Consider the following 21,730-nt stretch of genomic DNA (forward strand, 5'->3'; position numbering starts at 1 on the left):
CCAGTGCTGGGTCCTCAACTATTTACAATCTACATCAACGATCAGGAGGATGGAACAGATATAGAGATACTGAGTTTGGTCATGTTGCTGTGATAAGCAAGAGATTAAATTATCAAGAGAGGGTGGAGGGTCTACAGATAGATGCAGAGAGGTAAAAGCAATGGATAATAATTTGGCAGCTGCATTATAACATGATATAACCTGTCATTACATTTACAGGAATAATGGAAGGCAGTGTGTTACTGAAATGGAGAGGGATTACAGGGATTAATGATACTGTGTACTGGGGGGGTCACTCAGACCTGTTCAGACATGGTAGGTTTTGCTCCATCCCTGATCGTCTGCTCCTTCACACTCCAAGTGACCCCATTGCTCTCCGTACCCATGGAATGTTTTGAAGTGTTTGGTTGGTGATGGGGATGCTGTTTTCAAACATGTATTAAGGGGACGGCCTTTATCCAAGATACATTCATTCATTTCTACATGGAGACCCGAATTAGATGGGAATGCTGTCTGCTTGTGAATGAAGGCACTGTGGCTGCTGTCAGGACAGGGGTATTCACCAACATAGTGTACTGTGCATGGACACACGGTAACATTAAGAGAGAGAGAGCTCCTTCAGTTCCTCTACCTCTCCCCATTGACATGGGTACTCTGCAGATGCCATGTACACCATCGGGAATCCCATTATACTGGATACACCCGGCAGCTCCCTCCTGTGGGGGAAACAATGTATTTACCTCATCCACCATATATATCTTCCATCACCGAATGGTTACATTGATGGCAACATACTGGGAGATGATGGCTATGTCACCCAGTCCTGTTTGGAAAGTTCCAGAACATAGAAGCTGAATGAAACTGTGACCCGAACAACTACTGGCAGCACTGTCCTTTCCCCTGGGGTGAAGCTGCAGGACGCGTTAAAGGAGGTGACACCGCTCTGTGACCAGCTCCTTGTTCAATCAGTGTCCCCTCACACTCTGCTCCTGGATTAAGTGTAGCTTGCGAGGCTGTTAATGGAAAACTCGGGTGGGTCCAACAGATCCCTTTCCACACACACACTAACTCTGTGTTTTCAGTGTTTCCCCACTCTGTAACCTTTGGTCCATTTGTTGTTCATGTTACAGACCCAGATGCTGTAACTACAGTCCCCAGGCTCCACCCAAAGTTGGGTCATCAAATCCTCATGTCTCCCTGAATGTCTCAGGCAGCTCACAGCACAATCTCCAGCAAACCATCCCCAACCCCTCCACTAAATTTTCAATAAGAGGAGTCAGTCAGAAACTCCTCATCTATAAGTGCTGTGGACAGACCAGATCCCTGCAAAATATTTTAAGAAGGTCGCTTCGACCCGACCCTTTCCTTATTTTAAAAATAGATGTGAAGTGTGCGTTCCAGATATGTTGTGACTGGTCAAACCACTCGACATTAAGCAAAATATAATCTATTCAAATGCTTTAGCTAAAATACAATCAACGAAAAGAACATTTTGAGATAGCTTATATGTTTGAACACTTACACAAACAATAGATGACGTACCTTCTCGGTATACACCGCTTGGCACAAAGATATATTCAAATGCAGATCCTTACATGCAGTTTTCCGATCGAAGAGATATCAACATCAACAGAGATCTCAGAGAGAAAAGCAGCTGGGGATCATGTATTGAAACTTCTAACCATTCTGGGATTCCCAACAGCTTCTGAAGGCTGCAGTTAAAAACAAACCGAGAAAACCTGGTCTGGGAGAGCTGGCCCCTGCCCTTCCATTGTTACCAATGTTTTAATAAAACCTAAAGGCTTTCTCAATTATATACTTAAACTGTTTTCAGACAGCAGTTCTTCATCTCTGCCTTTATAACCTCTCTTCAAAAAAAGAATCCCAAGATAAAATAACCTTTTTACAGTGATAGTATACTCACAACTCCACCTTTAATAAAATGATCCATCAATATACAAAAGGAGATTCATTTTAGACCTCCTAACCTTCCTCTATGTGTAGACTGGCAGGAATGGCAGGATTACCTTACACTGAAAGACTGAAGTGACTGGGCTTGTATACCCTTGAGTTTAGAAGATTAAGAGGGGATCTGAGTGAGACATATAAGATTATGAAGGATTAGACACTCTGGCAGCAGGAAACATGTTTCCGCTGATGGGTGACTGCCGAATCAGAGGACACAGCTTAAAAATACGGGGTAGACCATTTTGGACAGAGATAGGGAGAAACTTCTTCACCCAGAGAGTGGTGGCTGTGTGGAATGCTCAGTCCCAGAGGGCAGTGGAGGCCCAGTCTCTGGATTCATTTAAGAAAGACTTGGTTAGAGCTCTCAACGATCGTGGAATCAAGGGTTATGGAGATAAGGCAGGAGGAGAATAATGATTAGGAATGATCAGCCATGATCATATTGAATGTTGGTGCAGGCTCGAAGTGCAGAATGGCCTACTCCTGCACCTATTGTCTATTGTTTATTGACTGCAATGCATATATATTACATTGACTCTGAGCATACAAATGTTCACAACGAGATTCGATTTCAGTCATTTTACTCCTGCCACAGAATGCCTTTGAGTTTCTTCACTCAAGTTTCCACAACGTGTCAAAACTTAGGTTTTCTAACCCTGTCACATGCATAATTTCATATTGAATGGTGGAAATAATAAGCTCAGTCGACACAGACTGGTATTTTTCTCCAAAAACTTCTCCAAAAACTTTAAGGGGTCACGATCAGTGAAAACGATTTGTCTCAGATAAGTTATTTGCAATTTAAATGCTGAAATGTTGCAACGCCAACACCAAGCTCAAGGCCTCCTTCCCCATTGTGAAATAAATCTGTTGATGTTTCCATTAGACACTCCAATCACACGTTACATAATGGAGCACTTCTCATCTCTCCAATCGTCCCTCTGAATGACATAGGTCCTCATGTCTCAGCACAAAAGAATTACATCCTTCTGTACCTCTTAATGCTGTAACCTCTTTACCTGCTACTCATGGCCTATGCCAGTAAACCTTACACTCACAGGGATATGTTCTAAGAAAATATCACACATTCTTCTCAATCTCTCACAGAAACAAAACTTTGATTTCTGAACTCAATCATCATCATCAGCCATTTCAGCTTCTAACCTTGCCATTGTTACTCTCTGCTCTTCCACATGAGTTCTCATGAGTGCAGCAAGTAAATTGTTGAACTTCTCCAAAATGAGAATCTCTCTAAGGGTCATAGGTTTGCTCTGTTTTAAAACCCTTCCCCACCTTTCAAAATTTGTTTGATCCTTGCAAACACAACGTGCGTTTAACCAGGCATGCTATTTTATATTCCTGAAACACTGTCTGTCAGCTTCTGGCACAAGCTCATATGCACTTCAAATGGCTTTCTTTACCTCCTCATACTCAGCAGATACCTCCTCTGATAGGGATGCAAATGCCTATCAGCTTTGTTTGAATCAACTAAATCCACATGTTCTCTGGCAACTGCATTTGTTTAGCCACTTTCTGAAATGATATTAAAAAGGCTCCCTCCATCATTCTCATCAAATTTATATAATACCTGGATGTATTTAAACAGATCCCCATCAGACCTTTGGCTACATAGGGTTGCTCATCCTCACTATCCTCATTATCCAGCCTACTGTCTGCCTTCATCTCCACCTTCTATGTCAACTTTCCTCTCTAATTACTATCTTTTGAAGTTGAAACTCTCTGCTTTTCCTCTCTCTTTTTCTTTCTTTCTTCTTCATTTCCTTTTCTTTTATTTCTACTTTTCATCATAATTCAAACAGTTTCAATTCCTTCTCATGTTCAAGGCGCCTCATTTGAAATTGAATTCTAGCCATTCCAAAAACTCTGATGGCATTTCCACCAAATGTAATTGCCGAGCTATAGCTGTAATTATCTCTCATTTTCTCACAGACAAACACAACCCCAACTCCAGCTTGTCTGCCAATTCCTACACCTTTGCCTTCATTACCTTTTATAAAAACCCCAACTTCACTTCTTCCACACCCAGAGAACTCTGAATGACTGAAATAATCTTTATACATAAAACACTGTTTAAACCAACCGAATTCAACATCCAGAACCAAAGACACGAACAACTATCATACGCGAACTTTGAACCCAATAGTCTCTCGGTGCATACTCTCCAGTGTCTGCATGAGCTTATTTTGGATGCTCTGGTTTCCTCCCATAACCCAAAGATGTGCATGTCAGGTGAATTGGTCATGGTTAGTTGTTCATAGTTTTCAGGGATGTGTGGGTTAGGTGTCTTAGTCGGTGTAAATGTGTAATAATAGGGTAGCGGAATGGGTCTGAGTAGGTTACTTCTCGGAGGGTCGGTGTGGACATGTTGGGTCGCATGGCTTGTTTGCACACTATAGGGATTGTAATTCGAAACCCAATTTGATATTATCGATGTATAACGAGACAAGAGCCCCCAGTTTGCTATAGAAAAACCAGGTTGCCTCAAACTAGTTTAAGAAGGTAGCTTGGATGCCAACCTTTCCTTATTTTAAAGGTAGATGTGAAGTGGGAGTTCCAGATGCGATGCTACTCGTCAAACCACTCACCATTAAGCAAAACATAACATACTTAAAGACTCTAATGAAAATCCATACAAAATGAAGAGGAATTTAGAATGATTTAACTATTGGACACCATAACCGAATAATGGATACAGTACCTTCTACAAATGAACTGTTCCAATATACCCACATCCCATAAACACATCCCTTGGAAAAATGGAACATTCAGACATACATTCTTGCATTCAGTTCTCCAATTCAGAAGGAAACAGCATCAAGTCAGGTTTCAGAGAGAGTAGCAGCTGGGGATAAGTATTATAAACACTAAAAGCATCGTAAGTCATTTACTTGTGCCGTTTGAAGAAGGCAGTTTGGCCTTTAAGATCTCTTATTTAAAGAAATGATAAAACAATCTTTTTTTTTAAAGTGACAGCATTGTCACACACTTTAGATTCCTGGCCCGTTACTTGAGGGACTTCCTTGTTCGGAAGATCACCTGAGAGGGACAAATACAGGTACAGACCAAGTTACAAGGTTGTATCTCATAACTTCTGAAACACCCCTGTCCATGGACTTTCACATGGGACATATAGGGAAGTGAACAACAGCCTGGCACACACCATTTCAGTATTTCTGAGCTACACAATGTCAGCACTCGATACACTAGGGAGCAATAAACCCATAAACAACGGCCAGGGAAAGATACAGAGGGACAGATAGATTCACATGAAAGACAGAAACAGACAATTAATTGACTGAAAAGATGTTGTGGAAATATGCTGAAACAGACAGGGCAGTGGGAATAACTGGAGAAGTGAGAATCTTCGAGTGTAAACCTACAAGAATGAGAACATTGAATAAAGGCATTGTCAGATCAGCGGAAATGGTTTGTTAGATCAAATTCTCAATCTGCTTGACAGAACACCACAAACAACATAAACTGGGACAAGATGACAGGCCAGCATGGAGATCTGTGCAGACCATGCTAGTGTGTTGCTCAGTAAACTGCACTATCTGCTCAGCATGGAGAGTATTGCAAACTTTACTGTCATATGCTAACTATACTCGCAGTAGATTACTACATTGTGGACAATGAGAAGATTTGCTGTGTGTGTGTTCATCAGAGACTGAGGGAGAGTGCGTGTGCGATTGGTCTGGTTAAATGTGAAACTTATCGTTTGAGAAGAAACGCACATGGAGGAAATTATTGTAAATTTGAACAACTGGCAGGATTTTTGTTAATCGACGGAGAGAGAATGAGAGAAGTTTCATGGACAGATGAGATAAAGTGTTTGAGAATGTCAGAATAAAGGTATTGCCAGACAAAACAGCAAGATACATCGGCGTGCACATGAATGACAGATGAATGCGAGTTTGGTGTGAGCTCGAATCAGATTTGCTTCGGCAGGTTTGAAGTCGGGAGAGTCAGTAGCAGATTATTGGCTTCCTTAAGACTGTATTTCACAGCTCAAGTATCAAACAGCAGATAGAATAAACCAGTGAGATATATTCTGGGGTGGTGAGCATTTCAAGTTAGAAATGGTCAGGGTATGGTGTCATGAATCAGCTCATGGTCAAAGGGATCTCCCACAGTTGTGACTTATCTGCTTCAGCTGCAGATATTGGCCAGGGATGGGATGGAAACAGTGGAAGGAAGTGGAGTTTGTAACCAGAACAGTAGAGAGTGACCTCCCTGCTCTTAATATTTAAATAACAAAGGCAATGATACAATAAATTGTAGTTCTCCGCTGAAACTGAGTAGGTCAACATAGAGAGCAGAGAGGGAGACAGTAATTGAACACATTCATTGATGTTGTTAGTAATGGGCTGTAGTGTGATATATGGATTGAGAGTTTCAACAGGAAAATAATAGTGACAAGAAATGTAACCTATATAAAAGAACAGTAATAGAGTCATAACCGGTTTATAGAACAAAAAAATCTGGACAGTGACACTTACCAGGAACACCAACGATAGCCAGGAAAGGATAATAAAAATTTTGTATAATGAGAACAGTATAATAGATCCGCAATGATAATGGCCAACAATAAAATGCAGAAAGACACCAAACATAACTGGATAAACTCCTATGTATTGTTGGAACATGCCAGTCTAATGTTCCCAGATTCGGATACATTTTTGGAACATTCCAGTCTAATGTTCTCAGATTCTGATCTCTCCGCTCCCTCTCTAAATCTGCTGATCCCTATCAGTGCTGTCGGTGATGTTCCTGCTCATGTTATGGGAGAACACATTGAACGGCGCCCATTTATCATTAAAAGATGGAAACCCTCAACTGGGATAATTAGCATCCATGGAGATTGGCATTAATCACAATCACTGAACAAACACTGGGAAACTGAGCAAAGGCTACAACAACGGATGAATGGGCTCCACACAACAATCAACAGACAGCAGTGTTCACTCCCAGTTCTGGAACACTCCAGTGGTCCAGGACATTCAACCTCGGACCTTCTGGTGACCATCCATCAAGATGGGACTTCGGGACAGGCAGCAGCGAACAGTGGCCGAGCAGAGGCTCATAGCTAATTTCGGTACCCATAGGGAGAGCCTCAACCGGGACCATGGGTTCATGTCACATTACAAGTGACAACCATTGCACTGTACACACACACACACTCACACACACTCACACACACTCACACACACACACACACTCACACACACACACACACACACACACACACACACAGACACACACACAGACACACACACAGGCACTCCTATACACGCACATACAGACGTACACAAATGTACACAGACACGCACACAAACACTCACACACAAACTTACAGACACCCACACTCACACAGGCATCCGATCAGAGACTTAGACCACTCTACACTCATGCACATAGCTATACACTCTCTCCCAATGATACTCAACTCCCCCCACCCAGACACGCACACACTACCACACTCACACATGCACCCCCTCACAGACTTAAGAAACTCTACATCACTATACACACAAATACACTCCCTCTCACACTCACAACCCCCAACCAAGACAAACCCACACACAGACAATGACCCACATGCACACGTATATATTTTGTGAGTTGAATTTGTACTTGCAGAGTTACATTGTACTTTGCTCAAAAACTGCATTAATTCATGTAAAGATATGAGCTCAAAAACTGCATGAATTCATGAAAAACTCTGTTATCTCACCTTTCGGATTATAATCAATCTAAGCATCACGGTATAGACAGAGAACACAGGGGGCGAACACCTTCAACATATTGTCTAGCTATCACTCATTGTTACAGCTAACCTGAGAATGCAACTTTAAAAGAAAAAGGTTTTGTGATTTACACATGTAGGAAATGAAACTATCATGGTGTTCAAACAGATGAAATACTAAACAGACAATCATGGTATTTTTCAATGTCCAATTTCCGTTACATCACACTGTAAATTTTTGCAATAAATTCTGTGCCCGAGAAGTGTGTCCTCCACTATCACCTGATGAAGGAGCGTCGCTCTGAAAGCTAGTGTGCTTCCAATTAAACCTGTTGGACGAAAACCTGGTGTGTGTGATTTTTAACTTTGTACACCCCAGTCCAACACCGGCATCTCCAATTCATGACTGAACAAACAGGCTCAATTAACCAGTTCCACACATCACTTTTCATATCACTATAAAAGGGAACATTTACCGGGTTTGGATGGAATGGATGAGGGTTGCTGAGGGATGGACCATAAATCTTCAAATCTTTTAAGTCTTTTTTTTTAACTTGTATATGAAAGTATGAACAGGACACTGCAGGGGTCTATATATGTTCCCCTCTGTTTATGAAAGGAGGCAATTATAAAATAACAGACCGGTTGCATAAAAAAAAATTAGGTGGGCAAGTTTCGAGATATCTTAACCCAAAGTATAATACTTATTGACCAGTGTGAAGCTCCTCCTGGTTTTAAGTGACCTGTTATCAAATTCTTTCATAACCTTGCGACAGAGCATTGAGATTATTGATCAGCAACTGGCCGAAGCAATTCTGTCAATATGGGCCTCTTACAAAGGGATAAGAGAAAGCCATTCAGCCCATATTAGCCTGTTGCTACTTGAAAAGGTAGAAATCTAGAATATTGGCACATTTTGCCAACAGAATCGTTCAAAATGAAGAGAGGTGTCGCTGCTGCTCTATGAAGTGCTACTGAGAGGCCACCTGAAGTACATTGTGTTGTTTGTGTTTCTGGGAAGGGATGAACCTCCATCAGATACAGTTTAACGGCTGCTCGTAATCCACGAGTTGTTGTCTCATTTAATGTCTCGGGTCTGTTACACAGGGACAGGAGAGGAGGCCATTCAGCCTTTCCAGTCTATTACAGAGGGCCACGACACTCGAGTCTGTTACAGAGGGGGAAGTGTTTCTTTAACTTTCTGTTACACATAAATATTAGTTTTAAATTAGTTTGGGAATAGGAAAGACTTGATGTAAACATTAAAGTTCTAACTTTGAACAAGGCCAATTTTGAAAGTGTTAGGCGAGCCCTGTGAAAGGCTGATTGGAATACCCTATTCGCAGGTAAAGGGATGGTTGGAAAATACAAGGCCATCAAAACTTGCTTTCAGAGAGTCCAGAACCAACGTGTTCCCATTAGTGAGAGGGGCAAGGCTGGTGGGTGCAGGGATTAGATTACTTACAGTGTGAAACAGGCCCTTCGGCCCAACAAGTCCACACCGCCCCACTGAAGCGCAACCCACCCATACTCCTACCGAACACTACAGGTAATCTAGCATGCCAATTCACCTGACCTGCACATCTTTGGACTGTGGGAGGAAACCGGAGCACCCGGAAGAAACCCACGCAGACACGGGGAGAATGTGCAAACTCCACACAGTCAGTCGCCTGAGGCGGGAATTGAACCCGGGTCTCTGGCGCTGTGCGGCAGCAGTGCTAACCACTGTGCCACCGTGCCGCCCCGTACTGGATGGCTTGATATATTGATGCTCTGATCAAGATAAAGAAGGAGGCATATTTCAGGTAAACAGAGCTGAGATCAACTGAAACCCGAGAGGTGTATAAGACAACAAGTGTATAGTAAATGGGGAAATCGGGCCAGGAGAATGTGGACATGAGATGGCTTTAGAAATAGGGTTAACGAGGCATTGAGGAAATTCTACAAATCCTTTAATGGCAAAAGATTAACTAGGGGGAGAACAGGGCCCCTTAAAGATCAGTAAGGCTACCTTTGTGTGGAACCACAGCAGATTGGAGGGATACTAAACCAGTATTTCTCCTCAGAATTTAATGTGGAGGAGGTAACAAGAGCGAGAGAATGAAGAAATATATAGTGATACCTTGAAAGTGTCTATATTACAAGGAGGTGTTGGACATTTTAAAACATATAAAGGTGAACAAATCCCTGGGACCTGAGCAGTTGTATCCCAGATGTTTGTGGGAAGCTAGGAAAGAGATTACTCAGCATTTTGCTGACACATTTGTAACATTGATTTCCACAGCTGAGGTGTCAACAGACTGGAGGGCTGCTAACATAGTGTCATTATTTAAGAAAACATGGTAGACTGGTTAGCAAGGTTAGACTTCCTGGAATCCAGGGAGAGCTCGCCATTTAGATCCAAACTTCTCTTGAATATTGGAGACAGGGCGTGACAGTGACATTTGTTCATTAAACTTGGAGGCCTGTGACCAGTGGCGTGCCGCAAAGATCAATAGGGGGTCCACTGCCTTTTCTCACTTATACAAATCATTTACATTCGAGGATATGAAGAATGGGCAGTAAGGTTGTAGATAATTCCAAATTGGTAGGTTTAGTCGACAGTGAAGAATATCTCTCAGACTGTAATGGGACTTTGCTGAGGTGAACCGAGGAGTGGCAGATGGAGCTTATTTTAGTTAAATGTGAGGTGTTGCATTTTGGAAAGACAAATCAAGGCAAGACATGTAGTTAGGGTCCTGTCGAAAGCTGCCACTCCGTAGAAAGTATCGAATCCCTGCATTGAGGAAACAGGCTATTCGACCCATGGAGGCCACACCGAACCTCTAAACAGTATCCCACTGGACAAACCCAGACCCTATCCCTCTGAGCCTGCATTTCCCATAACAAATCCACCTCGCCTACACATCCCTGGGTACTTTACGCAATTTAGCATGGCCAATCTACCCTTATCTATATATCTTTATACTGTGGGAGGAAAACATAACATCCGGAGGAAACTCATGCAGACACGGGGAGAATGTGCAAACTCCACACAGGCTGTCATTCAAGGATGGAGTTAAACCCAGATCGCTGCGCTCTGAAACAGCAATGCTAGTCACTGAGCTACTGTGTCACCTTGTGGTGCAGGTTCTCCGTTCCTTGAAAGTGCCGTCACAGGTAGACAGCGCAGTGAAGACGGCACTCGGTGATCTTCCCATTATTGGTGACTGCTTTGAGTCTAAGTGTTTGCATGACATGTTGCATCTGTACAGGACATTAGTTTGGCCACTTTTGTAATATTGCCTTTCATCCTGGTTCCCTGCTGTCGGAAAGATGTTGTCAAATTTGAAAGGGTACAGAAGAGATTTAAAAGAATGTTGCAGGTGTTGGAGAGTTCGAGTTACAGGGGGAGTTTGAATAGGCTGGGGCTATTTTCATGTGTTGAGGCTGAGGGGTGACCTTAAAGAGGTTTATAAAATAATGAGGGGCAAAGATAAGGCAAACAGTCCACTTATTTTACCCAGGATAGTCCAAAATTAGAAGACAAAGATTTAAGGTGAGACGGAAAGATGTAAAAAGTGACATGAGGAACAACATTTTCACACAGAGACTGCTGTGTGTATGGATTGAACAGACAAATGAGGTGGTGGAGGCAGGTACAGTTAGACCATTTAAATGGCATTTGGATGGATACATGCATGGGAAGTGTTTAGAGGGAGATGGGCCAAGTGCTGGCAAGGGGGCCGAGATTTATTTAGGATATTTGGTCGGTATAGACGATCAGACTGAAAGGTATTTTTCCGTGCTGTACATCTCTGAGTCTCTATTGTCTCTTGAGTGTATAACACAGGAACAGGAGGAGGCTATTCAGCTTCTGAATTCTGTCAGTCAGCTTGTTTGTTAAATTACTGAGAGTAAAACACAAAAATACATCATTCAGATTTTGATGGTATTTCACAGAAACAGGGGAAAGGCTTTTAGTCAAGAGAAGCTGTAAAGAATGTGAAGAGGCCATTCAGGCCCTCACCTCCATTCCACAGGAGCAGCAGGTGAGCACAGAACTATTGGAGCCTTTTACTCAGTAGCAGAAGGAGGACATCTACTTTCTCAAACCTTGGATCAGGAGGCAGTCACTCAGCTGCCCAAGATTGGGACACATAACAGGACACAGTCATTCGACTCCTTGAGATTGGGGCACAGGGAGTCACTCAGAGCTCGAGACTGGGACACAGGAACAGGAGGCAGTTACTCAATTGCTTGAGACTATGACACAGGAACAGGGCGCAGTCATTGAACTGCTTGAGACTGGGACACAGGGACAGGAGGGAGTCACTCAGAGCTCAGAACTGGGGCACAGGGAAATCTGGAGGTTAGTGAGGCCCCAGCATCCTGTTATGCAAGGACAGCAGGAGGTGACTCACTCCCCACCAGTATGGGACAATGGGAGAGAAGGGGAGTTTGCTTGGAACAAACTGAAATGTATGAGTTGCATTATTGGTCCGTTCAATCCTGCCCCAACATTCACTGTGACCACGGCTGATCTGATGGTGATTTCCTCATTCCATTATACGGAGACTCCCCTCTCTGCATCCTCTGCTCCGTTTCTTGGTCATGTTGCAGACCCAGATGCTGCAACAACACTCACCATGTCTCATCCAGAAGGATGGGTCTAACAGGATGAGTCAGGATTTGAAGAGTCCAATCACAAGAATGAAAACTCAAAATAAAGGCATTGCCAGATGTTTAGTACTCTCACATTCGCTATCCAACTCACATAACCAGCCCATCCATTATACTTTCATGATGGAGCACTGTGTAGATCCGGCTAGTGGACTGCTGAATGCAACCCAGCAATGTCCAGAATGGAACTCTTTGCAACCCACACCAAACTTGATCTATAATCCTGGGCTAAATGTCCAGCATGGGGGGCTGTGCAGTCCGCACTGGTTCATTCGTATATAAACCCAGGCTGTTGCATTGTTCGGTAACACTGTGTTAGATCACTGCCCAGTGTGGGGAAGCATGTAACCAATGCTGAAAGTGACAGGATGTGCAGCTCCCATCCGTTTACTGCTCCATATATCCACTGTAACTTGACAAGGTGTGCTACGAATGTGAAAATCACTGCGAGGAAGAGATGTAAATGGAAACAATTTAAATACCAATAGTTCTGATAAAGGCGCATATCACTCTAGTATTTAAAGTTGAAATAACTGAGATAATATCCAATGAGGTTTTGTGAATGGTGCAAAGAAGTAAGAGAGGGATGGTGATGTTATAGTGGTTGCACTATAAACCTCCAAATAATCAATGGGAATTAGAGGAACAAATATGCATGGAGACTGGCGAGACTTGCAGGAGCAATAGGGTTGTCATAATAGGTGATTTTAATTTTCCTAACACAAACTGGGACTTCCAGAGGGTTCAGAACTTAGATGGAACGTAATTTGTTAAGTATGTTCAGGAAAGCTTCCACAAGCAGCATGTACTCGGGAAGTGGTTGGAGCTTTATTAAATATAAAGTAGTTATGGCAGGGACAAAATTGGTCCACAGATTCAAGTTCTAAATTGGGGCAAGGCGTATTTTGTTGGAATTAGACAGGGGATTGCAGGGGATGATTGGAGTAGTTTGTATCGAGGTAAAAGGATCCCGGGCAAGTGGGAGGGCTTAAAAAGTGAGATAGCTCGAGGTCAAGGTTTATATGTTCCTGTGAGAGTGAAGGGAAAGTGAGTCTTGAAGAGAGAACCGTGGATGACAAGAGATATTGAGGTTCTGACCAGAAAAAAAGGTGTGGCTCAGGTACAGGCAGCTCGGACCAAGGTAATCTCTGGAGGTACACAGCGGATAAAGGAGTTTAATGAAGAAGGAAATCAGCAAGGCGAAAAGTGGGTATGAGATAGCCTTGGCTGAGCAGAATAATGTGAATCCAAATTCAGTATAGGAAAGAAAAAGAACAACTACAGAGAGATAGGACACCTTAAAATCCAAAATGGGCATGCATGTGTAAAATCTCAAGAGATGGGTGAGGTCCTCAATTTCCCCTGTGTGTTTACCATGAAGAAAGACATGAAGACCTGTGAACTTTGTGAGGTTAGTTGGCATATCTTGGTGCCGTCCATATCACAGTAGAGGTGCAGATGGACAAATTAGAATGCATAAAGCACTGCAAGAGGCGAGAGAAGACAGTTCAGGGGCCAAGGTCCCGGAAGACTGGTGGTGGGGGGGGGGGGGGGGGGGTGTAACAAATGTGCCCTTATTCAAGAACGGCTGCAAAGAAAAGCCTGGGAAATATAGACCAGTAAGCTTCACATCTGTTTCGAAAACCACTTGAGAAGGTTTGGAAATATAAGATATGGATGCATTTGGGAAGAAAGCGTTTGACTTGGAGCAGTCAGCATAGCTTTGTGCGTGGCAGATCATGCCTGACAAATTTTGTTAGAGTTTTTGAGGAGGTGACCAGGAAGGTTGACAACGGCAGGCTGGTGTACATAGTCTATATAAAATTCAGTAGGGCCTTTGATAAGGTTCCACATGGTAGGCTGCTCTGGAAGGTTAGATCGCATGGACTCCAATGTAAACTGGCAAATTGGTGACACAGTTGGCTTGACGTTATGAAGCAAATGGCTATGGTGGAGGGATGCTTGTCGGACTGGAGGCCTGTGAGTAGTGGAGTGCCTCAGTGGTCGGTGCTGGGCCAATTGCTGTTTGTTATCTATACCAATTATTTGGACCAGAGTGCACAATGCAAGGTTAGTAAGTTTGCAGATGACTCTAAATTAGGAGGCATTATTTATAGTGAGGAACATGATCAGGAATTGCAGAAGTACCTTGGTCAGCTGAGGAAGTGGGCTGAGAAATAGCAAATGACGTTTAATATAGATAAGTGGGACATCTTGTATTTTGGAAAGTCAAATCCAGGTATGAGTTTAATGATGAATGAGAGGGCCTTAAGGCGTATAGTGGAACAAAAGGACGTTGGAGATCAGGTGCACGGTTGCCTGAAATTTGAGTCACAGATACACAGGACAGTGAAGAAGGCTGTGACTAATGGACACTGGCCTTCATCAGGGCATTGAGTATAGACGTTGGGACGTTATGTTGCAGTTGTACAGGATGTTGGTAAGGCTGCAGTTGGAGTATTGTGTTCAGTTTTGTTCATCTTGCTCTAGAAAGGAGATTATTGAACGAGAAAGAGCGTAGAAGAAATTTACAAAGATGTTTCGTGGGCTAAAGGCTCTAAGTTATAGGCAGAGGTTGGACAGGTTAGAACTTATTTCTTTACAGCGTAGGAAACCGAGGGGGTTCTTATAGAAGTGTAGCTCTTATAAAATCATGAGAGGTGTGCATGGGGTGAATACTTCGAATTTTTTCCTAAGGTTGGGGAATTGAGGACTGGAGGACATCCATGAATGTTTGGAAAGGAAAACAAATGTAAATAGGAACCTGAGGGGTAACGTTTTTACACAGAATGTAGTACGCATACAGACTGAGCTGCCAGTGGAAGTGGTTGAGGTGGGTACAATAACAACATTGAAAAGACATTTGGACAAATACACAGATAGGAAAGGATTAGAGGGATACAGAGCAATGGCAGGGAAATGGGGTGAGTGTGGATGGACATTTTGGTTGGCATGGACCAGCTTGGCCAAATGGCCAACCATACTGGCAGTCTCGTGCAGTATGACTGTAAATGAGTGTGTTTTGTAGTGGAGGCAGAGTGGGGGAGACTGAGAAAAAAGGTCATGGAAGGATATGTTCACAGGTTTCAGAATGCTGAAATGAAGACATTTCGACAGGATCATGCAACGCGGGTCAGTATTATGAAGAATTATAAGTGAATGGGATATTGCTGTGAGTTCAGACGATGGAGAGTTTTGGATGAGCATTTGTTCTGCAGCTTTGTAACTGCAGAGTCTTCGCCTCACTGGGCTGAATCTAACAAAAAACTGTCTCAGTGACATTTTCATTGAGTGTGACAGAGGGGTTGTCTGTACAAGGCCGAGCTAGTTACCTGGAGCTATCTTATCGAACTCACCTCAATAACTACCCACCCCACTCCATGGCGTCCCTCTCATTCAACGCCAGCCCGATTCTCCCACCCATCATGACTGGAGGTACTCAAAGTCGCCCGGATGCCTCTGGATTTTCCGTGATCCCTGACATTGGATTCCATCTTTATAAGGTGAAAATGTGTTGTTGGAAAGATGTTTTGCCGTCTTTATAAGGCCAATGGGCACACGGTTGCGCTTTCTCAGTTTGGAGCTGTCCTGCACATTTTCGCCAAGCATGGCAGCTAAGGGGAAATTACACCACTGTTTGTCGGCAGCAGCACGGAGGTCCTGATGGATGGTCTAGTACAAAAGGGGACCATTCTCTTCCCAGAGGGATCACACTACCAGACCCACCGAGCCTGGTCTGAGCTCGCCACCCAACTCAGTGCAGTATCTGCAGTCTGAAGAAATGTCCATCAAAACAGGACAAGCATCAATAACCTTCCCCACTCTGTCAAGATAAGGGTCACCAATTTTTTTTCTCTGCTCCCTCACACTCACTGTGTATCTGTTATAGCACCGGCCCCCGAACAAGGCTCATGCTCCACCACTCTCACTATTTTATACAACCACTTCCCTCTCTTTCTCTCTTGCCTTTCTAATGCCCCCCCCCCCCCCCCCACGCCCCCACATAGTTATTGAATATTCTGGAGAATGCCAATTATGGAATGTTCCAGATAATGTTCCAACTTATTCCCAGTTTCCCAGTTTTCATCACGGATGTAAACAATTTTGATGTGATTATCGGAGGCATGGTTGGTAAGTTACAGATAACATCACCAACGTGGTGCAGTGGACAGTGAAGAATATAACGGGATCCTTGACGATCAATGAGCCAAGGACTGGCAGATGGAGTTTAATTTAGATATTTGTGAGCTTTTGCATTTTGGTAAGCTAAAGCAGGGTAGTGCCCTGGGGAATGTTGCTGAACAAAGGGACCTACGGGTGAAGATTCATAGTTCCTTGAAAGTGGAGTTTAGGTCGGTAGAGTGGTGAGAAATGTAGTTGGCATGCTTGCCTTAATCGGTCAGAACATTGAGTATAGGAGTAGGGGTAGCGTGTTGTTCTTGTACAGGACGTAGGTGAGGCCACTTTAAGAATTCTGCATACGTGTCAGTTGACTCTGCTAAAGGATGAATGTTGTTAAGCTTGAACGGGTGCACAAAAGATTTACAAGGATTTTCTGGAACCTGAGGGTTTAAGCTACAGGGAGACGATGAACAGGTTGAGTCTTTTTCCCCCTGGACTGTCAGAGGCTGAATGGTGATATGACAGATGTTTAAAAAAGTCCTGAGGGGCATGGATAGTCTGAATGGGCAGAGGCGTACAGAACTTGACCGTATCGTGTGAAGGTGAAATGGCAAAGACTTAGAAGGGACCTGAGGTGAAACATTTTCATACAGAGGCTGGTGGGTGTACTGTCAGAGGAAGTGGTGAAAGCGGTTACAATTACACGTTTAAAATATATCTGGAAAGGTACATAAATAGGAATGGTTAAGAGGGATATGGGCCAAATGCTGACAAGTGGAACGAGATCTGATTAAGATGCCAGATTGGCGTGGACAATTTGGACAAAAGTATCTGTGTCCATGCTGTATGACTCTCTTATTCTCCCAATGCGATGACGGAACATTCTAAAAGGGCCATTCGAATGGGAATTCTCTTCCCCAGACGTTTGTGGTGTCTCTCTGATTGCAAGTATTCACAGCTGAGTTAGTTAAAGATTTGACAGAGAAGTGAGTCACGGATAATGGGACACAGGCAGGAAAATGAGGCTGAGACCACAATCTGATCAGCCCCAATCTTAATGCCTGGTGGAGAAGGCTCAAATTCTCTAATGACCCACTCTTGTTCCTCAGTCCCATGTTTCTGTGTTCCATTCAACCCCTCAAACCAGCTAGACAGGACCTATTGGAGTCCACTAACTGTTATAGCATGGTGCACATAAACAGAGGAGACCATTTCGTCCCTCCAGACTGTCCCACACGGTTTGGGAGCTTTGGAAAATGTAACTGGAAGACACAGGCTAGATATAAAAGAGGTCCCTCATCTCTCTTTACAGGACTTTCGCTCTCTGTAACTTGTGCTTCATTTATTGATCATGTTGTAGACCCAGATTCACTGTGAATATAGCCCCAAAGGCTCACCCAGCGATGCCTCACAAAATCCATTGGTCTCCCTGATTGCAATATTCCATAAAAGACCTTCCAGGAAAATAACACCAACTAACGTTCCAATAACAGAATGGGAGAACATCAGAAACAGGGGCAGGTCATTCACATCCCAAGCCTGCCTTGCCCTTCACTAAGATCAAGGATGACCTGCTCCAAGTCTCAAATATTCCTCAATGTCTAAGTCTTCATGAGCACTTCCATGGAATACAGAACAAAGTACAGTATTGATTTGGAGATGTCGGTGTTGGAATGGGGTGTACAAAGTTAAAAAGCACAAAGCACCAGGTTATAGTCCAACAGATTTAATTGGAAGCACACTAGCTTTCCTTCATCAGGTGATAGTGGAGGGCTCAATCCTAACACAGAATTTATATCAGAAATTTGCAGTGAGATGTAATTGAAATTATACATTGGAAAATTGATTGCTAAGCCTTTCATCTGTTAGAATACCATGATAGTTTCACTTCCTCCATATGTAAATCACAAAAACCTTTTTTTAAAGTTGCATTCTCAGGTTAGCTGCTATCAATGGTGATAGCTAGACAATATGGTGTAGGTGTTGCCCCTGTGCTCTCTGTCTAGGCCATGATGTTTAGTTTGATTTTAATCTAAAAAGTGAGATAACGCAGTTTTACAAGAATTCATGACGTTTTTGAGCTCAGAGTTCTACATGAATGCATGCAGTTAGGACCTTCAGCCCTCGACGTTGTGCTGTTTATCCTACTCTAAGATCAGACTAACCTACATGCTTCCGTTCACTTTGTTCCATGTGCCGATCCAAGTGTCTCTTAAGTTTCCCTCACGTATTTGACGCTACTACCACCGCTGGCAGTGCATTCGACACACCCACCACTCTCTGTGTAAAAACTCTATCGCTGATATCTCCCCTAAACTTTCCTCCAATTGCATTAAAATTATGCCACTTAGTCACAGACATTTTTGCCCTGGGAAAATGCTTCTGGTTATTCACTCATCATCTTGTACACCTCCAGTGAGAAAAGCTCTCGCTCCCTCATGGTTTCTTCATAAGACCTGCCCTCGAGACCAGGCAGCATCCTGATAAATCTCCTCCTGGTCAATCGCACTTAATGAGAATTAACTAAGACCTCTACACTTTTTGGAGTCATTCATTGCACAAGGGAAGATGATTATCATTGGTGGGCATCAATCATCTCAGCCGTGGGACGCATCTGCAGGAGATCCTCAGCGTAGCTTCCTCAGCCCAGGCATCTCCAGTTTGTCATCATAGAATCCCGACAGTGTGGAAGAAGTCTATTCAGCCCACTGAGTCCAAACTGAGCAGATTATATTCCCTACAGTGTGGAAACAGGCACTTCGGCCCAACCAGTCCATACCGACCCTCCGAAGAGTAACCCATCCAGACACATTTCCCTCTCACTAATGCACCTAGCATATTGGACAACTTAGCATGGCAAATTGACCCGTCCTGAACATCTTCGGACTGTGGGAGGAAACCGGAGTACCCGGAGGAAACTCATGCGGACAAGTGGGGAATGTGCAAACTCTACACAGACAGTTGCCCAAGGCTGGAATCGAACCTGGGACCCTGGCGCTGTGAATCAGCAGTGTAAGCTACTGAGCCACCGTGCCAGCAGAAGAGGGGGCATTCACTGAAGTTTACAAAGTTTTCAGGGCAAGTTGTCCCTCTTCAGCTCTTGAAACAATCTGTGACCATGTGCAGCAAGACTTGGATAACATTCAAGATCGTGCTGTTAAAGTCTGGGTAACTTTATGTAACAGCATAGTACATTTACACAGTAAGAGGAGGAGTTTATTCTGCACCTCAATCTGGTTTCACAAGAACGTGAGGAAGCCATTCATCCCATCCCATCAAAACTACTGGACAAGAAGAAGGATAGACCACTCATCCCTCTTGCCTGTTGCACAGGAAGTCAGGGAGTCTACTCTCTTTCACATGTCACATACAAGGGAACAGACAGAACCATTTCACACCCGGAGTCACTTACAAAGAATCAGGAAGAGGTTATTCAGCTTGTCAAGCCACTAACGCAGGAACAGGAAAGTGTCAGAGATGCTCCAACATCACAAACAAATGGAGCAGGGGCTACACAAACACACTGCTCCAAATTGATCCACATGGCTTAATTACTCATGGTACATATGTGTTACTTTAACATGGGTTTCTGGCAGTCAGAATGAAGCCAACATTTTTTCGCCATTCTCCAAGTTACCTTCCATCTCCAAGAAGGCAGACCCATGGTCTCCGTGGAGGTCAGAAACCGTTAGGGAATACATAACTGTTTCAGAATGAAGGTATTTTGGCTGCTGACAGGATTGTGTACAAAGTGACATTCAATGCAGTGTCACACAGTAACTGTGCATTAAAGTGCTCAGAGTTCATTCAGAGCCTGTACCTCGCTGTCAATCGACATGGCGGCTCTGCAGATGCACATAAACTGTCGTGAATCAAACATCCAATGAAAAGTATGAAATTTTCACCCTTTTCAGCTGTTTGGGACATAATGAATTTCTGTCCATATCCATCAAGCTTCAACTTCTTATTCTCTCACAGCGCTACAGATTAAACACAGTTACTGCAACCTCTCCTCATGGTAACATCATGCCAGTGTTTAGTCTGGTCAAAATACTTTCCACTCTCTCAGTGACAAAGGGATCATTGATTATAAAGCAGGCCAAATCTTTACAAAATGCACCAAATACTCTCTCAAAAAACACGATCAGTTGGAAAGATATTATAACTTTGGTACTTCGATCATTTTGCATGAAGAGCCACATATCATTTACTTCCTGCCCCCCTATGAATTCTGTCAGTGACGTATGACCAAGGACATCCAGGTCCTTTTCAACAAAAGCAGTCGCCCACCTCTCTATCATTTAATAAATATAAATGTACATGATGATATCGGTTGTTCACATCTGAATCATTTTTATACCTTGTGAACAGCTATTGCCCAAACACTGATCCTACTGCCACCCATCAATCCTTCAGTCCAGAGAAAAACAGTATTCTTCTCGTATCTCCATTACCCAATTTTGAATCCATGTGGTATATATTCCACGCCTACCTACCCATGGACTCTAACATTCCCCACGCACCTGTATTCAGACATGTCAACCGTCTTCTAAAAATACAAATACTCCAATCCCATTGGTTCTCAAATGTCAATGTCACAACGGACAATGTCCACAAACAGGTTTATCAAAGATCATTTCCCTTTCCTGAATCTAGGCCGAACGAACCAAATCAAATCATTATTCTCCAAGTATGTAGTTGTCACTTTCCTTATAAAACGTTCCAATATTTTTACGCACAGCTGACATCAAGCTATTTAGTTTTCTGTTTTCCCTCTCCATCCTGTTTGAAATATTTAAGTTTACAATAGTTGTTTTCCAGTCTGCGGCATCCTTTCCAGAATCTAACTAGCTTTGAAGAATAATCAGCAATTTTTTCACTAGCTCTGTTCTGATCTCAATCACTTTGGGATGGAGCTCATCAGATGCAGCAACTTATGAAACTTCAATTCAATTGGAATTTCAATAACAAACTCTTCATTATTTCTGATTTCCTGCAGTTTCCCATTTTTACCAATCACTCTGTTCCTTAATATTTCTGCAAGTTAGTTTCTGTATCCTCCCCTGTGGAGATGGAACCAATGCATTCCTCTCAACAGGCAGGTGGTGTCTGACTGCTTGTGAATACATTGGAGGACTGCACTTCGGAGATGGATATATTACCCACTGCTGCCTGCAAAGTTCCAGAATCAATCCAGTTTAATTCATCGTA

Source organism: Chiloscyllium punctatum, chromosome 17 (assembly GCF_047496795.1).
Source record: "Chiloscyllium punctatum isolate Juve2018m chromosome 17, sChiPun1.3, whole genome shotgun sequence".
Classification (NCBI taxonomy): Eukaryota; Metazoa; Chordata; class Chondrichthyes; order Orectolobiformes; family Hemiscylliidae; genus Chiloscyllium; species Chiloscyllium punctatum.